The sequence below is a fragment of the Rhipicephalus microplus genome, chromosome 8 (genome assembly GCF_043290135.1).
Source record: "Rhipicephalus microplus isolate Deutch F79 chromosome 8, USDA_Rmic, whole genome shotgun sequence".
In the NCBI taxonomy this organism is placed as follows: domain Eukaryota; kingdom Metazoa; phylum Arthropoda; class Arachnida; order Ixodida; family Ixodidae; genus Rhipicephalus; species Rhipicephalus microplus.
This window is the reverse complement of record NC_134707.1, coordinates 53,892,881-53,916,039: the sequence shown is the minus strand read 5'-3', so window position 1 is coordinate 53,916,039 and position 23,159 is coordinate 53,892,881. Positions and strand designations below refer to the sequence as shown.

The 23,159-nt window shown below is 46.3% G+C and overlaps 1 pseudogene; it reads right to left on the bottom strand.

Annotated features, from left to right (window-relative positions):
* Window positions 1–453: 453 nt before the first annotated feature.
* LOC119165961 (U6 spliceosomal RNA) lies at window positions 454–515 on the bottom strand (annotated as a pseudogene).
* Window positions 516–23,159: the final 22,644 nt, after the last annotated feature.

The following is a 23,159-nucleotide window of genomic DNA, read 5'->3' as shown; positions in this document are numbered from 1 at the left end:
CGAGGAGTACTTTGAAAGAATAAACCTGGCAGCTCGCCTTTGTACTCTTTCTAGCATATTAATGAGGCCGATTTTCGAGGGATCCCACACAATGCTGGCATATTCCAATGTTGTATGATATGCCGCTAGCCTAACGGGAGTCGTAGCAAGTCTTAATTTTCTTCTCTAGTACCATAGTTTTCTCTCCGCCACCACACAAATGTTTTCCAAATGGGTCCTCCAATTCAAAATACTGGATATTGTTACACCTAAATATTTTATTTCATTGAGGGCAGACAGGCGGGTAGAACATAAAGTGTAATTGGAATAGAAGACACGCTTACTTTTGTTTGTGACGCGCAAAGCAACTGTTTTAGTTTGATTTATTTCCATTTTAGATTCAGTGCACCAATTACTGACAGCATCAAGAATATCAATAAACTTTTTTTTTTGTCGGCTCCACTGTGTATTTCGAAAGATGTGGAACGCTTCACGATATCGCGTGTCATCCTTGCGCAGGGGCCATGCTAATCTTGAAGTGTTAATGAAAAAAACACAGCAATATTACACGCGTTTTGTATATGCGAGGAGGTCCCAAAGTCAAGAATGGCTTTTGAAGACAAAAGGTCACACTCGCGTGTATGCGCGCTTCAATATAACGTATTGCGTTAAACGCAATTGTCTGACAAATAAGTAAGAATTAGTTCACTTTGATTAATTAGGATCTGCGTAATTGGATATAGAGGGGCAGATATCGGCAAGTAGACCTTGTTGTAAAGCAGTGGCATAACCAAGGCATGACACACCAGGCCTTTGCTTCCTCCCTCGCCTCAATTTCTTTTCGCCAGGGCATGCAGAGCGAAATGAACCACTTCAACGGCATGCCCTCCTCCCCAAAAATCAAGGAGGATCGCCCCCCTCACCAAAAAAAGTGGTGGTAATATAACTGCGCAAAATTCGTGGTCCCCGCCAAGGCCGCCCCCAAGGATGACCGGAGACCCCGTCTCCTCGCCGCCTCGCGAACTTGCTGGATGGCCCACAGTTGATCGTCGAGGCTGGAGCTGCGCAGAGCAGCCGTCCACCGCACCGCATCCTGTACTGGGGAGGCTGCATTTCCTTCTAGAACTGCACATTACAAGAGAATGTGCCTAAGTATTGCTGTTAGCCCAGCCGCACAATTTGCAAGTATCAGAATGAACATCTGGGGATAACATGCAAAATTTATTACCGTCTTGTGTGGCATAAGGGAGCCACAAAACAGTTTCACAACCTTCTTTCGCAATTTGGTGTAACCGCGACAGGGTACCCACAAGCATACGCTACGATGGCTACAACCAACCTCGCATGACTACTTCATATCGCAGCGAGCTACCGTAATTGTCACAAGCCACCATCAAAACATCAAAAAGAATCAATAACAAGACTTGCGACAAAATACGGCCGCTATCTCACTCTATGCGTGAGCTGCAATTGTAAAGAAGATGGTCGATACCTTGCACTCCTTGAAGTGATTGATTGATTGATTGATCAATTGATTGATTGATTGATTGTTTGATTGATTGATTGATTGATTGATTGATTGATCGATGGGTTGATTGATTGATTGATTGATTGATTGATTGATTGATTGATTGATTGATTGATTGATTGATTGATTGATTGATTGATTGATTGATTGATTGATTGATTGATTGATACGTGGGGTTTAACGTCCTAAAACCACCATTAGATTATGAGAGCTTCTATCTCCAGAACAATTTAAGCTTCTATCTCCACAACAATTCGGATTTTGTCAAGGATATTCAACTGAGCTGGCACTAATTACCTCAATGGAGCAAATTAAACAAGCTATTGATAGAGGGTTACTTGTGGAACTTGTGTTTATCGATTTGACGAAGGCTTTTGACACTATAAATCATCACGTACTACTTGCTAAACTCGAATCATTTGGTATGTCTGGTCCGCCACTAAATTTTATTAAGAGCTACCTCAGTAACCAGTCACGAATGGTTCATGTTAATTCCCATCTCTCAACGCCCCAGTTAATTAACGTTGGTGTTCCACGGGGATCAATTTTAGGCCCACTTTTATTTTTGATGTTTAATTATGACCTACCTATCATTCTTACAAGGACCAAGTGCATAATTTACGCTGACGACACAACCATCTTTCAGTCATCTAAATCAGTTTCTTCACTCCAGTCTGACCTCAACACAGATTTACATAACATAACTTTATGGTGCCAGGCCAATTATCTTCAGATCAATGCTAGTAAAACCGTGTTTATATTGTTTCATTCCCCGCGCATTTCACTTGACATACAACCTTCCCTTCACATTGGTAATACCGTCATAAACATTGCCAGTGAAGCGCGGTTTCTTGGCGTCATCTTAGATAGCGAACTAAAATTTCATAAACATGCAGCATCACTCGTTAAAAAGATTGCATTCGGTATTCACGTTATAATCAAGACACGAACTTATTTTCGGCCTCACATCATACGTACTTTGTATTTTGCTTATATTCAGAGCCATATTTAGTATTGCATATCATCTTGGGCCAACACATATTTCACGCACATCGAACGTTTGCAGTGACTTCAGAATCAAGCAGTTAGATTAATGACTTTCAGCTCATTTTACTTCTCCTGTAGCCCGTTGTTTCCTCAGCTTAACATACTTCCATTGAGAAAATTATTTTGTCATAGAATGTCCATTGTCGCCTTTAGACTCATCACGCATATTTTTATCGCATGTATTGATCATCATCACTTAACTAATAGTAACATCACCCGGTTTTCCCAGTGCAATACTCTTCTTTTGCCGGCCGTAAGGTCAAACTACGCCAAGTTCTCAACCTTATTTACTAGCATAGCCATTTGAAATTCATTGCCTTTCGAATTGAGATCATCGCATAACATTCATATTTTCACTTCGCACAGCAAGAAATATTGCGTTCAGGAATTAATCAACTCATCCGATTTGTGTAATTAACTGTTAATAGCTCTCCACATTTCTGTGCTATTTTACTACTTCGATTTGCTTTTGTATAATTGATAACACTGATAATGAAACGTGTTGTATTTGTCACGTAGAGTTGTTCATTTATATTTTTTGTCTTCACTTGCTTTTGACTATTTCTATGTTATTTTTCAATAGTAAGTATTACCAGTATGCTGTGTATTGATCGTATTTTTATTGTTAATCAAGCTTATTCATTATTACTCACAAGTCCATATACTATTGCTGCATTTTTTGTAATTACCCCATCCATGTAGTCATAGGAGGTCCCCCTGTGAGTTTCTCTGAAACTTTGGGACCTGCTGCTGTAATAACGCTAACCATGTAACTCAACTGAACTATTTATAAACTTGACTTGACTTGACAACATACTATACATTTTGATAACATCCTATACATTTTGTCTTGGCGTAGCACACGCAAAGATGTTATTTTTTCTAGTGCCCTTGTGGGACCCTGCGTATGAAATTTTTGTCTTCCTTCCTTTTTGCGTGGCATAAGAACCACTAAAACGCTGCGATTGTTCACTAGTCCGTTCACCCTTAGTGAAGTTTAAAATGAAGGCAGCACAAGGAATCGCTACAGTCAATGCGCATTACACACAAACAGTATATATATATATATATATATATATATATATATATATATATATATATATATATATATATATATATATATATATATATATATATATATATATATATATACATATTGTAGCGAAGCCTCCGAACGCTGAAATGGGTCGAACTCTTGAGTACCTTCTAGTGGGGCTACCCAACAAGGACGCCGCTCGCGCTGGGAGCCCGTGCTTGGCTGTGACTGTCGCCATTACATATTCTCGCTCGTTGCCGGCTAGTAAACGCCTTAACAATTTGGTGGAGAGTGCTGCGATCCCTGTCTATGCCTTTGGAGCTACGATCACGTACCCTGCCATCTACTATGTACCACGACGCTTCTCAGCAAACGCCTCCTCCAATGCCACCCCCTTGTCCCGGTGTCCCCAGAATCCGCGATCCACCCATCTTCACTGGCGCTGATGGCACTGACGTGGAGGACTGGCTCGCTATTTACGAGCGCGTGAGCGTCCTTAACAAATGGGACGAAGACGGCAAGCTGACCAACTTGGTATTCTACCTTACGGGTGTTGCCAGTTTGTGGTATAACAACCACGCGTCCGATTTTGCCACCTGGTCCGATTTCAAGACCGCAATCATCAACGTCTTCGGCCGCCCTGCTGTTCGCAAGCTGCAAGCCGAGCAGCGCTTGCGTGAACGTGCTCAGGAGGCTGGTGAGTCATTCACGAGCTATATTGAAGACGTCCTGGACCTATCCAACAAATCTAATCCCACCATGTCCGAGTCTGAAAAGATCCGGAACATCATGAAAGGCATTGACGATGATGCCTTCACGATGCTGCTCGCCAAAAACCCCGGCACAGTGGCTGAGGTCATCACACTGTGCCAGAGCTACGAGGAGCTCCGCCGGCAGCGTTCGATGACCCGACGCTCCCCACCACGAGCTGCAACGCTTGCTGGCTTGGAGGCCAGTTGTGACCAAGTGGCGTTGATGGCAGAACTAAAGTCCTTCATCCGTGAGGAAATCGCACGTCAGTTCTCGCTCCTGCCCTTCGCCCACCAACCGACTGTTCAACAATCGCCTACTACCCTTCTCCCTCCCATCCGTCGAGCGATTGAACAGGAAATAGCGGAGGTAATGCCTGCGTACCACCCCCCACAGCCTCCGGCTCCTGCGCCCCTGAGTTACGCGCAAGTGGTCGCCAGGCCGCCCCAAGTCGTTCCAGCAACCGCCCCTCTGACTTACGCCAAAGCTGCCGCTCGACCTCCGTCCTTTGCAGCGGGTGTTCCCGCTACGTATGTTGACGTAACCCCTCAGCCTCAGCTTCAGTCCACCATGCAGCCACCGTTCCGTCCATCAGCCCTTGCGACGTGGGTGAGACCTACCCCGGTGAACAGATGGCGCACACCCGACAACAGGCCCATCTGCTTTGCGTGCGGTTACGCCGGTCACGTGGCCCGTTATTGCCATCGCGTACAGCCGGCTCCAATTTCTTCACCTGTTGCTGGCCAACTCAGCCGTCCTTATCGCGAAGAACCGCCGTCTATGCCACCTCGATCTCGCCCAGGTCCATCTCGACGATCGCCGTCTCCACGACGTCGTTCCCTGTCCCCCATGCGGCCAAGTGCGGCAGCTCATGAGCGGGAAAACTAGTCGTCGCAGTCCCCGAGGCAAGGACTGCGACGCTATCGCAATGTGAAAGCCCTCAGAGCAGCCCCTCGAATGTCATTGACGTGTTTGTGGACGGTGTTTGTGTATCGGCGCTTATTGACACGGGAGCTGCCGTATCAGTTATGGACGAAAAACTCTGCCGCTTACTTCGAAAAGTGACGACGCCACTTTCTGGGTTATCCCTCCGTACTGCAAGTTTGCACCGCATTTATCCTACAGCAGGGTGCACAGCTCGCGTTGTCATCCAGGACGTTCTGTATGTCGCCCAGTTCATCGTCATTCAGGCATGCTCTCATGACGTCATCCTGGGGTGGGACTTTCTCTCCCGCCATGACGCCGTCATCCATTGTGCCGCCGCCGAAATTGAGCTCTCACCCTTCTCGCATTTGACGCCAGAAGACAGTCCCCCGACACTGAGCAAGATTCTAACGAAAGACGATACAACAGTGCCTCCAAACTCGACGACGGCTGTGTCTGTCTACTGCGCTGGTCTCTCCGACACCATTGGACTTGTTTCGCCATCTGACCGCGCTTGCAGCAGGAAAGGGTTGCTAGTACCTTTCGCGACCGTGCAGGTCAACCAGGGCAACACTGCTATTTTTGTAACCAACCCGTCCCCGTATGCTGTTACCTTGCTTCGAGGGGAATGTCTCGGCAGAGTGGAACCAGTCGACGACGCACAAGTCCTGGACGTACCCGATGACACGCGCGGTCCCAGGTCGTGTACCATCAATGCTGTTTCCACTTCTGATTCGTCATCTGCTGATGTATTTGGCCCCTCCATCGCTGACAACCTTACGGCCGTACAGCGTTCCCAACTTCTGGACCTGTTGCAAGAATATCGTTCTTCTTTCGATGTCGGGCGAAGTTCTCTCGGTCGCACGTCCGTTGTTACGCATCGCATCGACACTGGTGCCCATCCACCTTTACGGCAACGTCCATATCGCGTGTCGCTTGCTGAACGTCGAGTAATTAATGATCAGGTTGACGATATGCTCCGACGTGATGTTATTCGGCCCTCGGACAGTCCATGGGCGTCTCCTGTTGTTCTTGTTGCGAAGAAAGACGGTTCTGTGCGGTTCTGTGTGGACTACAGACGGCCCAATAAGATCACTCGCAAGGATGTTTATCCACTGCCACGCATCGATGACGCGATTGACAGCCTTCATGGAGCCGATTTTTTTTCTTCTCTTGATCTGCGCTCGGGGTACTGGCAAGTACCCTTGGCTGACGACGCTCGACCAAAGACCGCCTTCATCACGCCAGACGGCTTGTACGAGTTCAACGTCATGCCGTTTGGTCTATGTAATGCACCTGCGACCTTTGAGCGCATGATGGACACCGTTTTGCGCAACTTGAAATGGTACACGTGCTTGTGTTACCTCGACGATGTCATTGTCTTTGCTCCGGATTTCTCCACGCATCTCCAACGTCTGAAAGAAGTTTTCGCACGTGTGAGCAATGCCGGCTTGCAACTAAATCTGAAAAAGTGCCGCTTTGCAGCACGGCAACTCACCATACTGGGGTACGTCGTGTTCAAAGAAGGCATTCTTCCTGATCCTGCCAAGCTTCAGGCCGTGGCCGAATTCCCCAAACCTGCATCTGTCAAAGAACTGCGTAGTTTCGTGGGCCTGTGCTCCTACTTCCGACGCTTCATACGAAATTTTGCCACGATCATATCACCGCTGACGAAGCTCCTTGGAAGTAACGGGCCCTTCAATTCATGGTCATCCGAGTGCGACGACGCGTTCGCGAAGCTCCGCCATTTGTTGACGTCGCCTCCCATTCTACGCCACTACGACCCGACAGCCCCAACGGAGGTGCACACAGACGCCAGCGGCGTAGGCCTCGGCGCTGTCCTGGCGCAGCGAAAACCCGGATTCCCTGAATATGTCGTAGCATATGCAAGCCGTACGCTCACGAGAGCCGAGAAAAACTACACCGTCACGGAGAAAGAGTGCCTGGCGATCGTCTGGGCTCTTACGAAGTTTCGACCTTATTTGTATGGTCGCCCATTCGATGTCGTCACCGACCATCATGCACTATGCTGGCTTTCTTCATTGAAGGATCCCTCAGGCCGTCTCGCCCGTTGGGCTCTTCGCTTACAAGACTACGACATCCGCGTGCTGTACCGCAACGGACGCCAGCATGCTGACGCCGACGCCCTCTCGCGCTCCCCTCTGCCTGAAGGTGATGTGCTCTGCTCAGTATCCACGGCTGCTGTTTCTGCCATTGATGTTGACATCATCGCTACCGAACAGCGAAATGATAATTGGATCGGCACGCTCATCGACATGCTCTCTGATCCATCCGCAACGCCATCCACGTGTGCCTTGCGTCGTCAAGCTCGCCATTTCACCATCCGTGACGGCCTTCTACACCGACGCAATTACGACGCCGACGGCCGGCAGTGGTTACTCGTGATACCCCGCAGTCTGCGGTCAGAAATATGTGAATCCTTCCATTCAGATCCGCAATGCGCGCACTCTGGGGTATTCAAGACCTACCATCGCATTCGACAACGCTACTTTTGGCGCGGCATGTACCGCTATGGGCAGCAGTTCGTTCGCTCTTGCCTCACTTGCCAACGCCGTAAACCGTCAGTCCACATGTCGCACGCCGGTCTGCAACCGTTACCTTGCCCTGACCGTCCCTTTGGGCGCGTAGGTATCGATTTGTACGGACCACTTCCTCTGACGTCGGCTGGTAACCGCTGGGCCATCGTTGCCGTTGATCATTTAACGCGATACGCCGAAACCGCCGCTCTCCCTGCGGCTACTGCGCGCGATGTTGCGTCCTTCCTGCTGCATCGATTTATACTGCGCCACGGACCACCCCAAGAGCTTCTCAGCGATCGAGGCCGTGTCTTCTTGTCGGAAGTCGTCGAAGCCATTCTGACGGAGTGCCATTCTGTCCACCGCAAAACTACTGCTTACCACCCACAGACGAATGGCCTCACCGAACGCTTTAACCGCACCCTCGGTGACATGCTTTCTATGTACGTCGCTGCCAACCACACTAATTGGGATAATATACTGCCCTTCGTCACCTACGCCTACAACACCGCCCCTCAGAGCACGACTGGTTTTTCACCTTTCTACTTGCTGTACGGAAGGCACCCGTCACACACCATGGACACGATACTCCCGTACACGCCGGTTCCATCTGAGTGTGCACCGATTTCCGAGACAGCCAGGCTTGCTCAAGAGTGTCGCGAGCTTGCCAAGACTTTTACAACGCAAGAGCAAGAGCGGCAGAAGAGTATTCGTGATGGCTCCACCACTTCTGAGCCCACGTTCCTTCCTGGTGCGCTTGTATGGCTCTCGATCCCGACATCTGCAGCTGGCCCCTCTTTCAAGCTACGTCCAAAATACGAAGGCCCCTACCGTGTCATCGAGCGCACCTCACCCGTCAACTATCTCATCGAACCCGTTGAACAATCTTCGGACATGCGCCGCCGTGGGCGAGACATCGTCAACGTGGAGCGCCTGAAGGCTTATTATGACCCGCTCATAGTAACGAGCTGTTAGGTCGCCAGGCGGCTCCCTCTTCGACCCCGGGGTAATTGTAGCGAAGCCTCCGAACGCTGGAATGGGTCGAACTCTTGAGTACCTTCTAGTGGGGCTACCCAACAAGGACGCCGCTCGCGCTGGGAGCCCGTGCTTGGCTGTGACTGTCGCCATTACATATTCTCGCTCGTTGCCGGCTAGTAAACGCCTTAACAATTTATATATATACAGGGATAGCACGAATGCGAAATAAATGGGGTAGTGGTTGTAATTGTTTATTACACAACACCCCCCCCCCCTGCTTCGTATGAGATGGTAACGCTATGTACAACGAGCAGTAGCAACAACTGCACCGAAAGATCTGAATGCTCAATTCCGTGTTCTTGAATCATCTCCGGCTCTTCGGGGTGACGACTCCGATCCATGGTGCGATGAGTTGCGCCAGGAATCCGCTGCTCTTCGCACATTCGCTTCACTAGTCACCAGCTTGTTCTTCAGTGACGATGCCTATAGGGGAATGGGCCAAGCGCTTATACTAAGCGTAAAAAAGTAAAATAATTGACCGATTCCTAAATTTATGATGACCTTGTCCTTTTCAAGAGAAAAGAATCGTATAAACTAGCAGTGCACTGAGAAAGTTACTGTCGAAAGCTCTACGTCATTGACGACACCACACTGGATTCTGGCTTCAGGACTGGCTTTCAGCTGTATCCACCGTACTTGAGCCCACCGCCATATTCGAGTTCGCCGTACTTGAAACGACCACCATATCCGCATAGGCCACCATATTTTCCGCCGTATCCGGGACTTCCGCCGACGCCTCCGATAACACTGAGCCACGGGAGTACCTCAGTTGCGCACCTTGAGGGGATGAGCTGTCCGGACAAGGCACGCTGGTCCAGGGACCTCCTCTGCCTAAGACCACTACTTGCGACTCCAACTCTTCCTTCTCTGGATCCGAGAGCTCCGCCACAACCCAGGGGACTTCCGCAGCCTCTACCATAACAAAGTCCGTATCCACTGCCAAGAACACCAGCCATTGAGCAAACCACAAAAAAGGGTCCCAGGAGGAAGGAAGCCTGTGAAAATTACCATTATTATTTGCATTCCAAGAAAACACGAACACGCGGAGAAAATAGATAAAGAACAGGCTAAAATCTTCCAGAAGCACAGACAGGCGTTGTCTTCATTTAGGAAAGAGGAAACAGGAAAGATTCATGTCAAAAACAAAAAACACAGACGTAAACATAAAGTATTCACACAAAAATATCTAAAACTAGGCAAAATTCGTTTGCTTCAAAAGTTATCGGGGCACTATTGATCGGGTCTCTGTAAGTAGCACTGATTTTCGGAAAGAGGCAATCGTCAAGGGTACAGCACTGAGGAGCATAAAGTCCATATTGATAATCAGTGCCCGCCATCAGCGTGCGCGTGGAGGGGCTGTAGGGGGCTACCCCCTAATCAAGGGTGGAGCACTGCAATGAATCCTTAGTCCCTCCCCCCTCCCCTAAAAGACAACCCTCGCACGCCTATGGTGCTTGCTGCATAACGACTGCAAGACAGTCCTCTTAACAATTCTGTTAAGAGGACTGTCTTAACAATCTTGTTGCGTAAGTTTTGTTATGGTATTTGTGTGTGGCAAGGCCACTAGATATTTTAAAAATTATTACGGCACTTTACGGTACATTTAAAATAGAAATGAAAGTAATGACTTTTAAAAGTGGTTAACGTGCCGAGATCTATAAGCCGAAAAAACAGCTCTTCACCGTCCTTCACACTGACCAATTTTCTACTCTACATGTCGTGGCAGCACCACAATGCTGACCTTGAATAAAATTCGGACTTTCCAGCTCAGGAGCATTCTTGGCACTCCCACTTGTGCTGAACTCCCGAATTGCCACTGCTACAGCGCAGGTGGCAATGTTTTCCGTGCAGATATTATGGGGGACCTGTGTCGTTAAATCAGACACAACTGTTGTGTATGAGAATACTGACTGAATCTGAATGGAACGTGGCTAAATCAACAAAACTCGAGTTGAGTCATGTAAGCGGCCCATTCGCTATGCTTGAGAGCTTGATTTGTGTCATTTCAGCCATCTTGACGGACATAAATGACCTCTCATGCCCAGGCTGCGCAGGATTTTGCAACTTTTGGCTGGAATTCACCCCAAATATGTGAACCTGCTGCGATTTCTACTCATGAAGCCTGAGCCTTCTCATGAAGCCTGCGATTTCTACTCATGAAGCCTTCGCAAGTGTGTTGCCACACTCGGGAAGTGTGGCAACACAACACAACAAGTACAGCTAAACCTCACCACCTAACTTGGAAAACATTTTGATAACTTCGCGTTACGCCTCATTGCGGACGTTCATCACAACGACAGCAGCAGTGACGAGTGACGACGCGCTGTCAAGTAGCGGCAAATGGGTAAATACAAGGCGTTTTCGCTATCTAGAAAATGTGTGAGCGTTTTAGGGCTCCTTGCATAAAATCACTGCATAATACTGCAGAATCTACGCAAAACATTTTGTGCTTGTAATTTCCGAATTAATCATACCTTAAAACAATATAAACGCAAGCAGGTCAGACGATTTCAATAAGCTTAACACCGCTAACTGAAGAATCAACTTACTACCACGGCTCCGAGCGCATCCAATGACAGAACTCCCAACACCTCTTTTTCACTATTTTCCGTTCTTCAGCGTAGTGGTGGACTACAAGATGATCGGAACCGCTGTGCTTTTGAAATGTCTTCTCTGGCAATTATCTGACGAGCAAGGGCAGTCCGAGGAGCGAAAGCGCATTGAAAAAAACGCTAGTATGGGCCAGCAACGGGTGAAAAACTGCCTTGTCCCATTGATTTTCCTGTCGGAGGAATACTTCTTGCCCTCTAGCTGATGTGGTGGAAGGTGTTCATGTCCGTGAGCAAAAGACAATACAGTGCGTGCATTAATGGTTGTTGCACGAGCCCCGGCTAGTGGTTTCCTGCAAGTAAACACTTCCTCACTCCTCTTAGACATAAATGCCGGGGGGGGGGGGGAATACCGCTTTCTTTGTTTCGTATAATGTGCCGAAAAGTGTGAATATACTCGTTTAGTATGCGGACATCATCGTTAGCAGGCCCTGGGACGAGGCTCTGCATTTCAGCCCTAATTGATTGATATGGAGGGTTTAACGTCCCAAAACCACGATATGATTATGAGAGACGCCGTAGTGGAGGGCTCCGGAAATTTCGACCACCTGGGGTTCTTTAACGTGCACCCAAATCTGAGCACACGGGCCTACAACATTTCTGCCTCCATCGGAAATGCAGCCGCCACAGCCGGGATTTGAACCCGTGACCTGCGGGTCAGCAGCCGAGTACCTTAGCCACTAGACCACCGCGGCGAGGCGCTTTAGAGGTGGCATGAGGGCTCCTAGTAGTACATCAAAAGGCCCAGATGGGATTCCGATTATGCTGATAAAGGCATTAGGTCCGAAGTCTAAGCAGGCTTTGAGAGAGGCAGTGAGCAAAATAATAATCGATGGAGAAGTTCCCGATGGATGAAAACTTAGCAGGATGAGCATGATCTATAAAGGAAAGGAGGACAAAGCTGAAATAAACAACTACCGTCCTATAACAGTGACATCAGTGGTCTACAGGCTGGCGATGCAGATTATAAAGGAAAGACTGCAGGCATGGATAGAGGATGAGGGCGTGCTGGGGGAACTGCCGAATGGGTTTCGGAAACACAGGAGGTTGGAAGACAATCTGTTCTCACTGACGCAGTGCGTTGAAATAGCAGAAAGGAACACAGGCCCCTGTGGCTAGCATTTTTAGATATCAAGGGAGCGTACTATAGCGCGGTTCAAGAGGAATTGTGGGGAATATGGGAATACTGGACACACTAGGCCTGGAAGATGTAGTGTGATGTAGTGTAATTTTTTAAAGGAGATCTATAAAAGTAACAAGGTAGTTATAAAGTGGGAAAAATGGGTATCTAAGCCCACAGAGGTGAAACGGGGGCTTAGGCAGGAGTGTCCTTTGTCATCCTTGTTATTCATGATGTACCTACAAGGATTAGAGGCCAAGTTAGAGGGAAGTGAACTGGGCTTCAAACTCTCTTTCGTCAAACAAGGAAAACTCATTGAACAGGCACTACCAGCATTGGTGTACGCAGATGATATAGTGGTAATGGCCGACACCAAGGAAGATTTGCAGAGATTGGTGAGCATCTGCGGTAATGACGGAGATAGGTTAGATTTCAGATTCAGTGAGGAAAAATAAGCAATCATGATTTTTAATGACAATGAAGGTAGTGAGCTTAGAATACAGGAGGTCACGCTGGAGATAAGATAAATACAAATATCTGGGCGTATGGATAAACAATGGGGTCGAGTACCTAAGGGAACACGAAATATACGTGTCGACTAAAGGTAAAAGGAATGCAGCGGTAATGATAACAGGGCACTGTGGAATTACAATAGGTATGATGTTGTGAGAGGAATATGGAAAGGGGTCATGGTTCCTGGTCTGACGTTCGGCAATGCGGTCTTGTGCATGAGATCAGAAGTTCAAGCATGATTAGAGATTAAGCAACGTGGAATAGGTAGGCTTGCTTTAGGAGATCACAGGAACACACCAAATCAGGGAGTACAAGGTGATATGGGATGGACATCATTTGAGGGCAGAGAAGCTAGAAGCAAAATAAAATTTGAAAAGTAATTGAGAGAAATGGGGGAGGAGCGTTGGGCTAGGAAGGTATTCAGCTTATTGTATATTAAGAATGTCGATACAAAATGGCGGAAGCAAACCAGAAAATTGACTGGTAAATACTTGGAAAACAGCAGGGGGCCAAACCAAAAAGAATTATCGGTTAAGAAGAAGGTGAAGGAAGCTGAGACCAATATGTGGAGAATTGGCATGATTAAGAAGTCCGCACTAGAGATCTATCGAACTTTTAAGCAGGAAATGTCCAAGAAAAGGATCTATGATAATACTCGGGGTAGTTCTCTACTGTTTGAGCCCAGGACGGCAGTATTGCGAACAAAGGCATATCGGGCCAAATACGAAGTGGTAGACACGGTATGCAGTGCGTGTGGAGAGGAAAAAGAAACTGCCGTACACTTGATAATGTTCTGCAAAGGGCTTCACCCTGTAGTTCAGGTTGATGGCGCAGAGTTTTTCAAAGCACTGGGGTTTAGGGACAGTGAGGGCAAAATAGACTTTAAGCGGGTAGAATTGACTAGAAGGAGGTTATCTGACTGGTGGCTAAAGTCAAGGCACGAGTGAAAATTAATCCCTTCACTGCAAAGTACGAATCCTCAACCTCACTATTTAAGGAAAAAAAAGATAAATCTAATGGTTAGTTCACTAAGTATTACGGCTAGGTGTCGTTAGCCGCCGCCCGATCTAAAGAGTACAGCCACATTCATCCATCCATCCATCCATATAGCCATGTGTTCACGAGTAGAAGCAATGCATTAATATCTCGTGTATCTGCATGTGGTTTTGCAGGCGTCTGGGGATCACGAAGCTGTTTAGTGAGTGTTAGTTTGGCTGGAGGGTACACCTGTCGTAAGAGTCTGTAGTGACCTTTGGAGGAGAGTTTAAAGAAAAAGGAATATTCGTAGTTGGTACAATAAGCACCCTTGAAAACATCCTTAAACGCGTGAAGTAAGGCCGGATGAAAAGAGAAAAAGATATGATCTTAAGATTTTGGCAGATTATACGTCATTAAGCAATCGCTTGCGAGTGATGCAGTGAACGAGTACTTGATTATGCTGCTTTTATTTGACTTCCAGCCAAGTGCCATAAAGTGAATCTTTCGTTGCTTGTAAGGTCAGCAGTTGCGTGCACATTGGTTGCTTACCAGGCAGGGCTGTGCAGAGACTTGATAGATATGTGGAGTTTGACGTCCCAAAACCACCAAATGATTATGAAAGATGCCGTAGTAGAGGGCTCCAGAAATTTCGATCACCTGGGGTTCTTTAACGTGCAGCGAAATCTCAGCACACGGGCCTACAACATTTCCGCCTTCATCAGAAATGCAGCCACCGCAGCCGGGATTCGATCCCGTGACCTGTGGGTCAGAAGCTGAGTACCTCAGCCAGAAGACCACCACGGCGGGGTATGTGCAGAGACTTGTAAATTGTATCGCGATACGATACGAGATACTCATGCAAGAAGTAGTGCAGATAGATAGATATACAAGATGTTACTGCATGCCACATTTGAACCATATACGATACTTGCCAACTGTCTTCAGATACTTCGAGACAATCACAAATTTTCTTTGTTATAGACTCCCATAGCGTAGTACTGAACGTCTATGCGCAAAATAATTTCATTGAAAATTGTTTTCGTGCGAGCCCTTATTTCATGTTAATGAAAAACTCATTAGTATCGGAAACGGTCTTTTATTTTTCTTCGTCTAAGAACATTAGTCTACTTCCAAAAAGATTCGATCGTGGTTTGCTGTGGCTCTTTGAAAGGACAGCTCTGTAAAGACTTCATGAGCCGCTGTTCTTGCTTTTTGTTTCTGTAATCAATGGGAAGCGCTTCTCAGTCTGCCGACAAGCTTGAGGAAACCATATTTGCTTCAATAAAAATTAAGCCTTAGCACGATGGCGCATTGGGGATTTTAACGCTCATCATACATTATGGGGAAGTCAGAATACCAACATGAAGGGCAGAAACTTGGTGTCTTTTGCCTCCGACAACAAACTTTGGTTACTGAACGATGGCAGTCCTACATTTTTACGTGGCTCCACATACGGTAGCTGTCTCGACTTGGCTTTTGTTTCGTGAAGCCTAGTGAAACATACTGAATGGTTCACGGATATAGAATCGCATGGGAGTGATTACATTCCAACATACGTCAAGATCAGAGGATTGTCGCCTCTTAAAGTACGCGACATGGTTAAAAGAGTTGACTGGGAAAAGTTTCAGTCTCGTATGGAAGACCAATGCCAAGAACACATATCCGATTTACAAGAGGCCATCAAGAGCACTGTAAAAGAGACTTTGTGTACGATCCCATGCCCTGTAAGAATTATGGACATCGACATAGAGCTGGAGCGGCTTCGAGCGTTGCGACGACGAGCTGAAAGAAGTTACCGGCGCACGAAGGACATAGAAGATTTATGGAGCATGCAGAAGAAGATCAAACGTCGGTTGGACAAGCTAGAATTCCAACGCTGGATTACTTTCTGCGACTCACTCGACCCTCGTGAGCCTTTATTGCAGATACGGAGGACGGTTAGAGGTTTGCGGTCATCGCCCATTCAGAAGTCACCATTCAAGGCCTTAGTCCTTCACCAAAATCGACCAGATGTGGACGTTGCTGAAGAGTTCTGTACCGGATTACCAGGGCAAACTACAGCCATCAGTAGCTCACCACTTTGGAGCAGTTGTCCGCCACCACGTGATTCCTGTATGGAGTTCCCGTTCACCATTCAGGAGCTCAAGGCAGCACTCGCTTCATGCAAACGTACCTCCGCACCAGGACCTGACGGAATCTCCTACAGAGCCCTGTGTCATCTGGGTGAGTGCGCGAGAATAGCTCTACTTCAGCTATATAATGATTGTTGGCTAGACGGCACTGTCCCCTTAAGTTGGAAAACTAGTCGCCTAGTACCATTGCTAAAACCTGTCAAATCACCATTGGAACTCTCCTCCTATCGCCCGATCGCATTGGCTAGTTGCGTGGGTAAAGTAATGGAGAGAATGATTCTCAGCCGAGTAGAGTGGTACTTGGAGTATCATGAGATCTACCCAAATGCCATGGCTGGCTTTCGACGTGGTCGATCATCGATCGATAGCGTCATCGGCCTAATCACGTACGTTGAACACGAGAAAGGCCATAAGCGTCTTTGCGCCTCTCTGTTCCTTGACGTCGAAGGAGCCTATGATAACGTTACACATGAAGCCGTCCTTACCGCACTAGAAGAGATTGGAGTGAGTGGCCGAATGTTTAAGTGGATACGCAGTTATCTCCAAATACGATCCTATTTTGTGAGTACAGAGACCGGGAACACGTCTACACATTTCAGTTGTCGTAGCGTCCCTCAGGGTGGTGTACTGAGCCCCGTGCTATTCAATATAACACTAATCGCTCTCCGTACGCACTTACCAAACAATATTCATCTATCAACATACGCGGATGACATCTGCATCTGGACATCTGTGGTAACTCGCCTGCAGTTACGAGCGAGAATACAGAGAGCTGCTACTGCAACTTCTTTGTATCTACGCAATCGAGGCCTGGAAATTTCCTCCGCAAAGTTCGCTCTTCTGGCATTTACGCGCAAACCCATGTCGAATTACAGAGTGTCAATTAACGGTCAAAATATACCATATCGTCGATCTTACGAATTTCTGGGTGTGATAGTCGACAGAGACATATCATGGAGCCCTCATGTGTCGTATTTGAAAAAGCGATTCACAGGCATATGCCATCTTTTCAAGTTTCTCGCTGGAAAGACTTGGGGAATGCAGCCTAATGCTATGTTACGACTGTACAGGGTGCTTTTCTTTGGCTTTCTACGATACAGTCTGCCTGCGTTATCAAACGCCAGCAAAACAAGTCGACGCATGATACAAAGCGTTCAGGCACAGGCACTTCGAATATGTCTAGGTCTGCCTCAGGGTGCCTCAACAATGGCGACTATAGCTATAGCCAAAGACCACCTCGGGCAGACCCATATTGAAATTGAAGCTTTGAGGACACACATAAGGCATGTGGGCCGGACTCCCCATCACCACCTAGCCTCTCTACCAGTGGATAGACCTCATACTTCCTTTTGTCGAACAATGACTACACATGGTGACTCCCTACCAACTGATTTTACGCCCGCGGCGAGACCTTCAATTCCTCCATGGTGCCTCAAACAGCCAATCATCAACCTGACAATACCAGGCATCCAGAAAAAACGAGATTTCTCAATACCAACACTCAAGCAGCTCGCCTTACTTCTGCTGTACGAGAAGTACCAAGACTGCAACTACGTCTACGTCTACACCGACGGCTCCGTCCTCCCAAACAGCTCAACTGCGGCGGTCGTTATTCCAACGCACGCCACAACCATCAAACTCAGGACAGCTCATGCAACCACAACAACAGCAGCAGAGCTTGCCGCGCTTAGCGCTGCGCTGCGTTTCATTAACGACCAAAGCACGCAACGGTGGACGATTTTCTGCGACTGCAAGGCGGCACTGCAGTCACTTCTGTCAAATCTACGCCGTGGTCCACACGAGCAGTTGGTATTTGAAACAGCAGAAATGCTACACCATATAACAGAGAAAGGGCACCACGTTATATTTCAGTGGTTGTCAGGCCACCGTGGAATTATCGGTAACGAACGAGCTGATCAAGCTGCCCATTCAGCCCATACAGAAGACAACGACCAGTCAATACCTCTCTCAAGGACGGACGCTGCTAGGAGGCTCCGCATGCTTGCTCGCCAACGCTCCATGGCTCTTTGGAATGAGCCTCTCTTTACGCATTCAAGATTACGATCCCTTAATCCAACGTTAAGCTCTGTGCTCTGTGCAGACTATGGTTGGGAGTCGCGTTTACCTGTGCGTACGCGTTCCGCATAGGTATGGCCGACACCGCCGACTGTGCACACTGCGGAAATGAAGAAACAATTCGACATATCTTTTGTGACTGCCTGAAATACAACCTGGAAAGACACCTTTCTGATAAACTAAACAGGTTAGATGACCAACCGCTATCAGAAGAAAGTACACTGCGCCATCGTCATGACTAATCGTCACAGAAGAAAGCCGTGCAAGCGCTACTGGGCTTGTTACGAACTACTGGCCTGTCGGAACGCCTCTGAGTTGACTGATTTTGTGCGTGCGTGTGTGTCGGTGTTTTTCTCTTATTTATTTTTCAACTCTCCCTTTCTCTTTCAACCCCCTATTCCCCAAACCCAGTGTAGGGTAGCATACCGGATACTAGCATCTTGTTAACTTCCCTGCCTTCCTTTTTTTCTCGTTTATCTCTCTCTTTCTCTCTCTCTACCCAAGGCTTTCGGTAGCACACCCATCTTTCTCAAGTGAAAGAAAAGTACGTTGAAAGAATGGCAATCTTGAAGGAGAAAACGCGTACTTGCAGTACCGCACACCGCATAGTGACATCGATAGTTCGATAAATAAACAGGGCAAATAAACATGTTTTTAGAACACACTTTTTATCGAAAATATTAACAACTCTTTGAAATACCTTACATCCCAAAACATAAACAAAAAAACACTCATAGAAGTTCCTCACACCAGGTTTCTGGATACATTCAGAAGCATAGTGAGCAAGAAGTAGCCCAAAACCTCATTTTAAACGTGTTCGTGACTATCAAGAAATAAGGTGCTCTTCGCGGAACAGTTGAAGTCAGTAAAAAATTAAATGTATAAGAGAAGTAAAGGTGGTAGCTAAATATTTCGGATCATATACACGTTTCTAGAAAAAGCATGTCACTAGAGAAAACTAGAGAAAGATTTCATAGAGTACGACAGATCCAGACTGAAACAGTTCTCGTGCTGCCATTCTCCTAAAAGCGAGAGCTCTGTCCTGTGTTATATTTCTGGATCTTCTATCCGGTCATGTGAATTCAGCCTTTGTGATGTGGGATGATGACACTGCAACAAAAGAGAATGCCATCTAGATCAGATCCTGCGTAAAGCTTTATTTAGGCAATTTATATTTGACTTATATCGACAGGCTTCTGCGTAGCTGCCTGAACAAGGATTGTCGTCCGTGTGTTTCAGTTTTCCTTACTTTTTCTTCAGGTACTAGTAAATGTTTTGACAAGATGAATCTATTTGCGTAGCACTAAATGTTTAATAGTAACACATTTCATATCTTCCCTTTCACACTTCCGCACATTTCATATCTTCCCTACTGAAACCCTTGAACTATTACTCACTTATGTTAAACCACCTGAGATGTCCTTTTTTACGGCGCTGCCCATTTTTACTTCCAGGAAATGTGCGGATCTTTAAGTTGCCCAGAAAATCATTTCTCCCTGAAGACCCTCGACAATCACGTTCAGAAATAAAGCACTTGATTTATAAACTGACAGGTTCCAAATGAACCGTTCTCAAGTACGCCGTCTAATTAGTCTTCTGACTATAAATACCAGTGTTATTTACTTGAGCACGAAGACTAAAGCGTGCTGAATGAAAACGTGAGACTACAACGCAAGCCAGCAAAAACAGAGTTTTGAACTTCAACAAACCAGGTCCTTGTGTATCATTAAAAGCGACCGCCCGGATAGAAAATTAGTAGTAGGGTTCACAGGCAGGCTAGTTGGTACAATTCGTGTATGGCAACACAGACACTGCAACCCGACAACGCGTAGGGGCGAAAGATCAACAATCCGACGGTTGCGTCTAGCAACGATAAGCACTTGCGCGATTTTTTGGCAGAATAAATTTCTACTTCATTTTTATTTTATTTTTTTCTCTTCTGCGCAGCTGTCGCCTGGCGATTTCCCGACAAATGTCGATTGTTTCGCTGTTTACTTGGAAGCGGCATCAGCCCTCAATGCTGGTAGCAAGGAGATGTTTTGTGTTATGCATCGGCACACCTCCAAATGGTCACCTTAATGTGGATACAGACGTGTAGCAAAGCCTTTCACGAGAACGGCCAACGGCCTTCAGAATAGCCTTTCTCAAGCGAAGTAAAAATATATGTTGCAGGGATGGGAAGCTTGAGGAGGAAAACACATGTCTGCCGTTGCGCAAGCCTACCTCGACGTCGATGGTTACTTAAACGAACAGAGCAAAGGAACGTAAGGTTAATTATGCCTACTCTATGGGAAATATCAATAAATGTTCGCAATACCTTGAATCACAAAGAAAAAAATCGTTGGCTTTTGTCACACCAGGTTGATAGGTAAATTATGAAGCCTTGTTTGAAACAAGTTTACAGCTCACAAAAAAAAATGTCTCGACCTTAATGGAAAAATTGGAGATGGCAACAAAGTTCCATGGTATACGAAGTAAAGCCATCAGCTATATCTTGTAAAACCCATCACGTGTAACTCAAGAAGACACTAGTTTCATAGAATACGCCAGATCCAGAGACCGAAGCAGTTTTCAAGCTGCCATTCCTCAAAAACTAAAGCCGTGTCCCGTATTATATTTCGGGTAAAATTGATAAAATTGCAACTAAAGAAAAAGGCATGTTGATCGTGGCCTGCATAAGTCCTCATTTTGCCGTTATATATTTGGCTAATCGCACAGGCTTTCGAGACGCAACCTGAACAAGAAATGTCATCGGTGTCCTTAAGTTATCGTTTTTCATTATATAATAGCAATTCAATGACTTTCATAATATAAAGCTGTTTATATATATATATAAACTTTGCTTGAGAAAAGCGGTGGTGCTAACCGTAATCGTTAGCTGTTGTCATGAAAGCCTTTGGTAGACTTCCGTAACCACATACGGGGACCATTTCTTAAGCAACAGTGTTGGTGTATGAAGTATGAAATAAAAATATCCCTTTCCTACGCGTTTTGAGGGCCGGATGCTAGCCAAATGAAAGGGCTAAACAATAGACCTTTCTTGAAAACTGCCCAGATGACGCCGCTGGAAAAGAAAAAAAAACAAGAAACATAAAGCGGAAACGTGTTCTTCGAAACCATCGCACCGGTGCTTATCGCAGCCAGACGCGGAATGGTGTGGAATACGTGCGCCCAAGATCGGCAATCAAGATTGCCGAATCAATGCCGGTAGATAGGTGGCATGGCATGATCCAAATAACACTGCAGCTCATGATAATGATGATGATGATCCTTGATAGTCTAGCGCACACCCAAAAAGGAGGATCGGCCAAGAGCCGGGCGGCAGGATCTTAACTGAAAGGCTAATGGTTTTTCAAACAAAACGTAATTTTGGGCTGAAAAAAAAATATAGAAAGAAAAGCCGAAAATCGAAAAAGGAGTATATCTGAAGCTTCTTCTTTCAAACAAACTAGTTTGTGGGGTGCTATCGTCTTTTCGCGATTTCAAACACTACTCCCCAGACCGTAAGGGCCTCGAAGACTAGCACGACGCAAAACCGCGACCTCGAAGCACCTGCTTAACCGCAATGCGAGGTGGACTTGTAATCCTTGCGTTGCTGTTCACGATTTGTTTTATTCGTGTGGTCAATTCTATTAGCGCTTTTAAGAGAGTTGCTTGTCGGGCAAGTTGGTACATACCTAGTCAACTACAACAGCCACAAAAAGTCGTGTCTCGGCTTTCTGTCTCTGCTGCTATGCTTTTTTTTTCTCGGTTCCGGCTTTTTGTGGCTTTTGTGGTCTGTCAGTGCTGTTGATTCCATGTGGTCTGTCGCCTCGTGTATTATTGTTTGGTAACTTTTTATGTATTTTTTATTTTCTTCTTTTCAAAATGCTTGATCTTCAACCGGAAACGGCCGCTTATTTTTTATATACATCAAAAAAGAACTGAAGCTTTCTCTTTAATTTTGTATTATAGCTCTGTGGAGAAATACACAGCAAAGCTACTTTTTTTAAATGAGAATGCCGTCATGTATTCAAAGCGGGACGCAATCAGCAAGGAATAAATAAACAGCGATACAAGAAAATAAAAGATACTCGTGATTCTGCTCATTAAAATTCTATTCGGACAAAGTAAAGACATCTTTGTCATACTCCGGAGTAAAGCGCAAGAGCTCCAGATAGCCTGAGGGAAAATTCAATAAAAGATACTCCGGAGGTGTCTCGTAGTCCCTCCAGTCACCCGAAGAGAAATGCGGGTAAAGAGAACTCCGGCTGCACCATGCAATGACTCCAATTGGCCGGAGTGAAATATCTGGGAAGAGTACTTCGGCTGCGCCACGCATAGCTCCCGCCAGCCGAAGTAGAAGCTTAACTCCTGAGGTTCGGAGTAAAAAATTGCTCTGCGCAAGGAGGTTGATAGAGGACAGGCATTGTACTCCTAAACGGGAGTACTTTTGTTTTGCAGTACACTTCCCTTACCTTTGCTCAAAGCAACCAACAGCCATGAACACATCAACGACATTCCTCTTTTAGGTTGCTAGCAGCAGTTTGCGAAATGTAAATCGCTGGAACGATGGCTAATGCAGAATCTGATGCAGACCCTCTTCTTCTAATATTATCATTTTATATCGCAAAGGTTTACTTGAGTAAAGAGGACAGAAATTATTGAAACGTAATTCAGGACAGTGTGCTTAGAAAAGGTGTTTAAAGATACAGAGTACTTGGTACTCTACTACAGAAAGCCGTCCCAGTACGTGCATAGTGCCCACGAAGCTAGCAGAACCAACGATTAGCATGCCGAGGAGAAGTTGTATTAAATGAAACAGGCTTGATTGCAAAATTTATTTCAGTAACGTTCCCGAAGCTGGTTTTGAGCTTAAAACCCTAACGCTTCAGAACAAGTTTTTTAAGCAT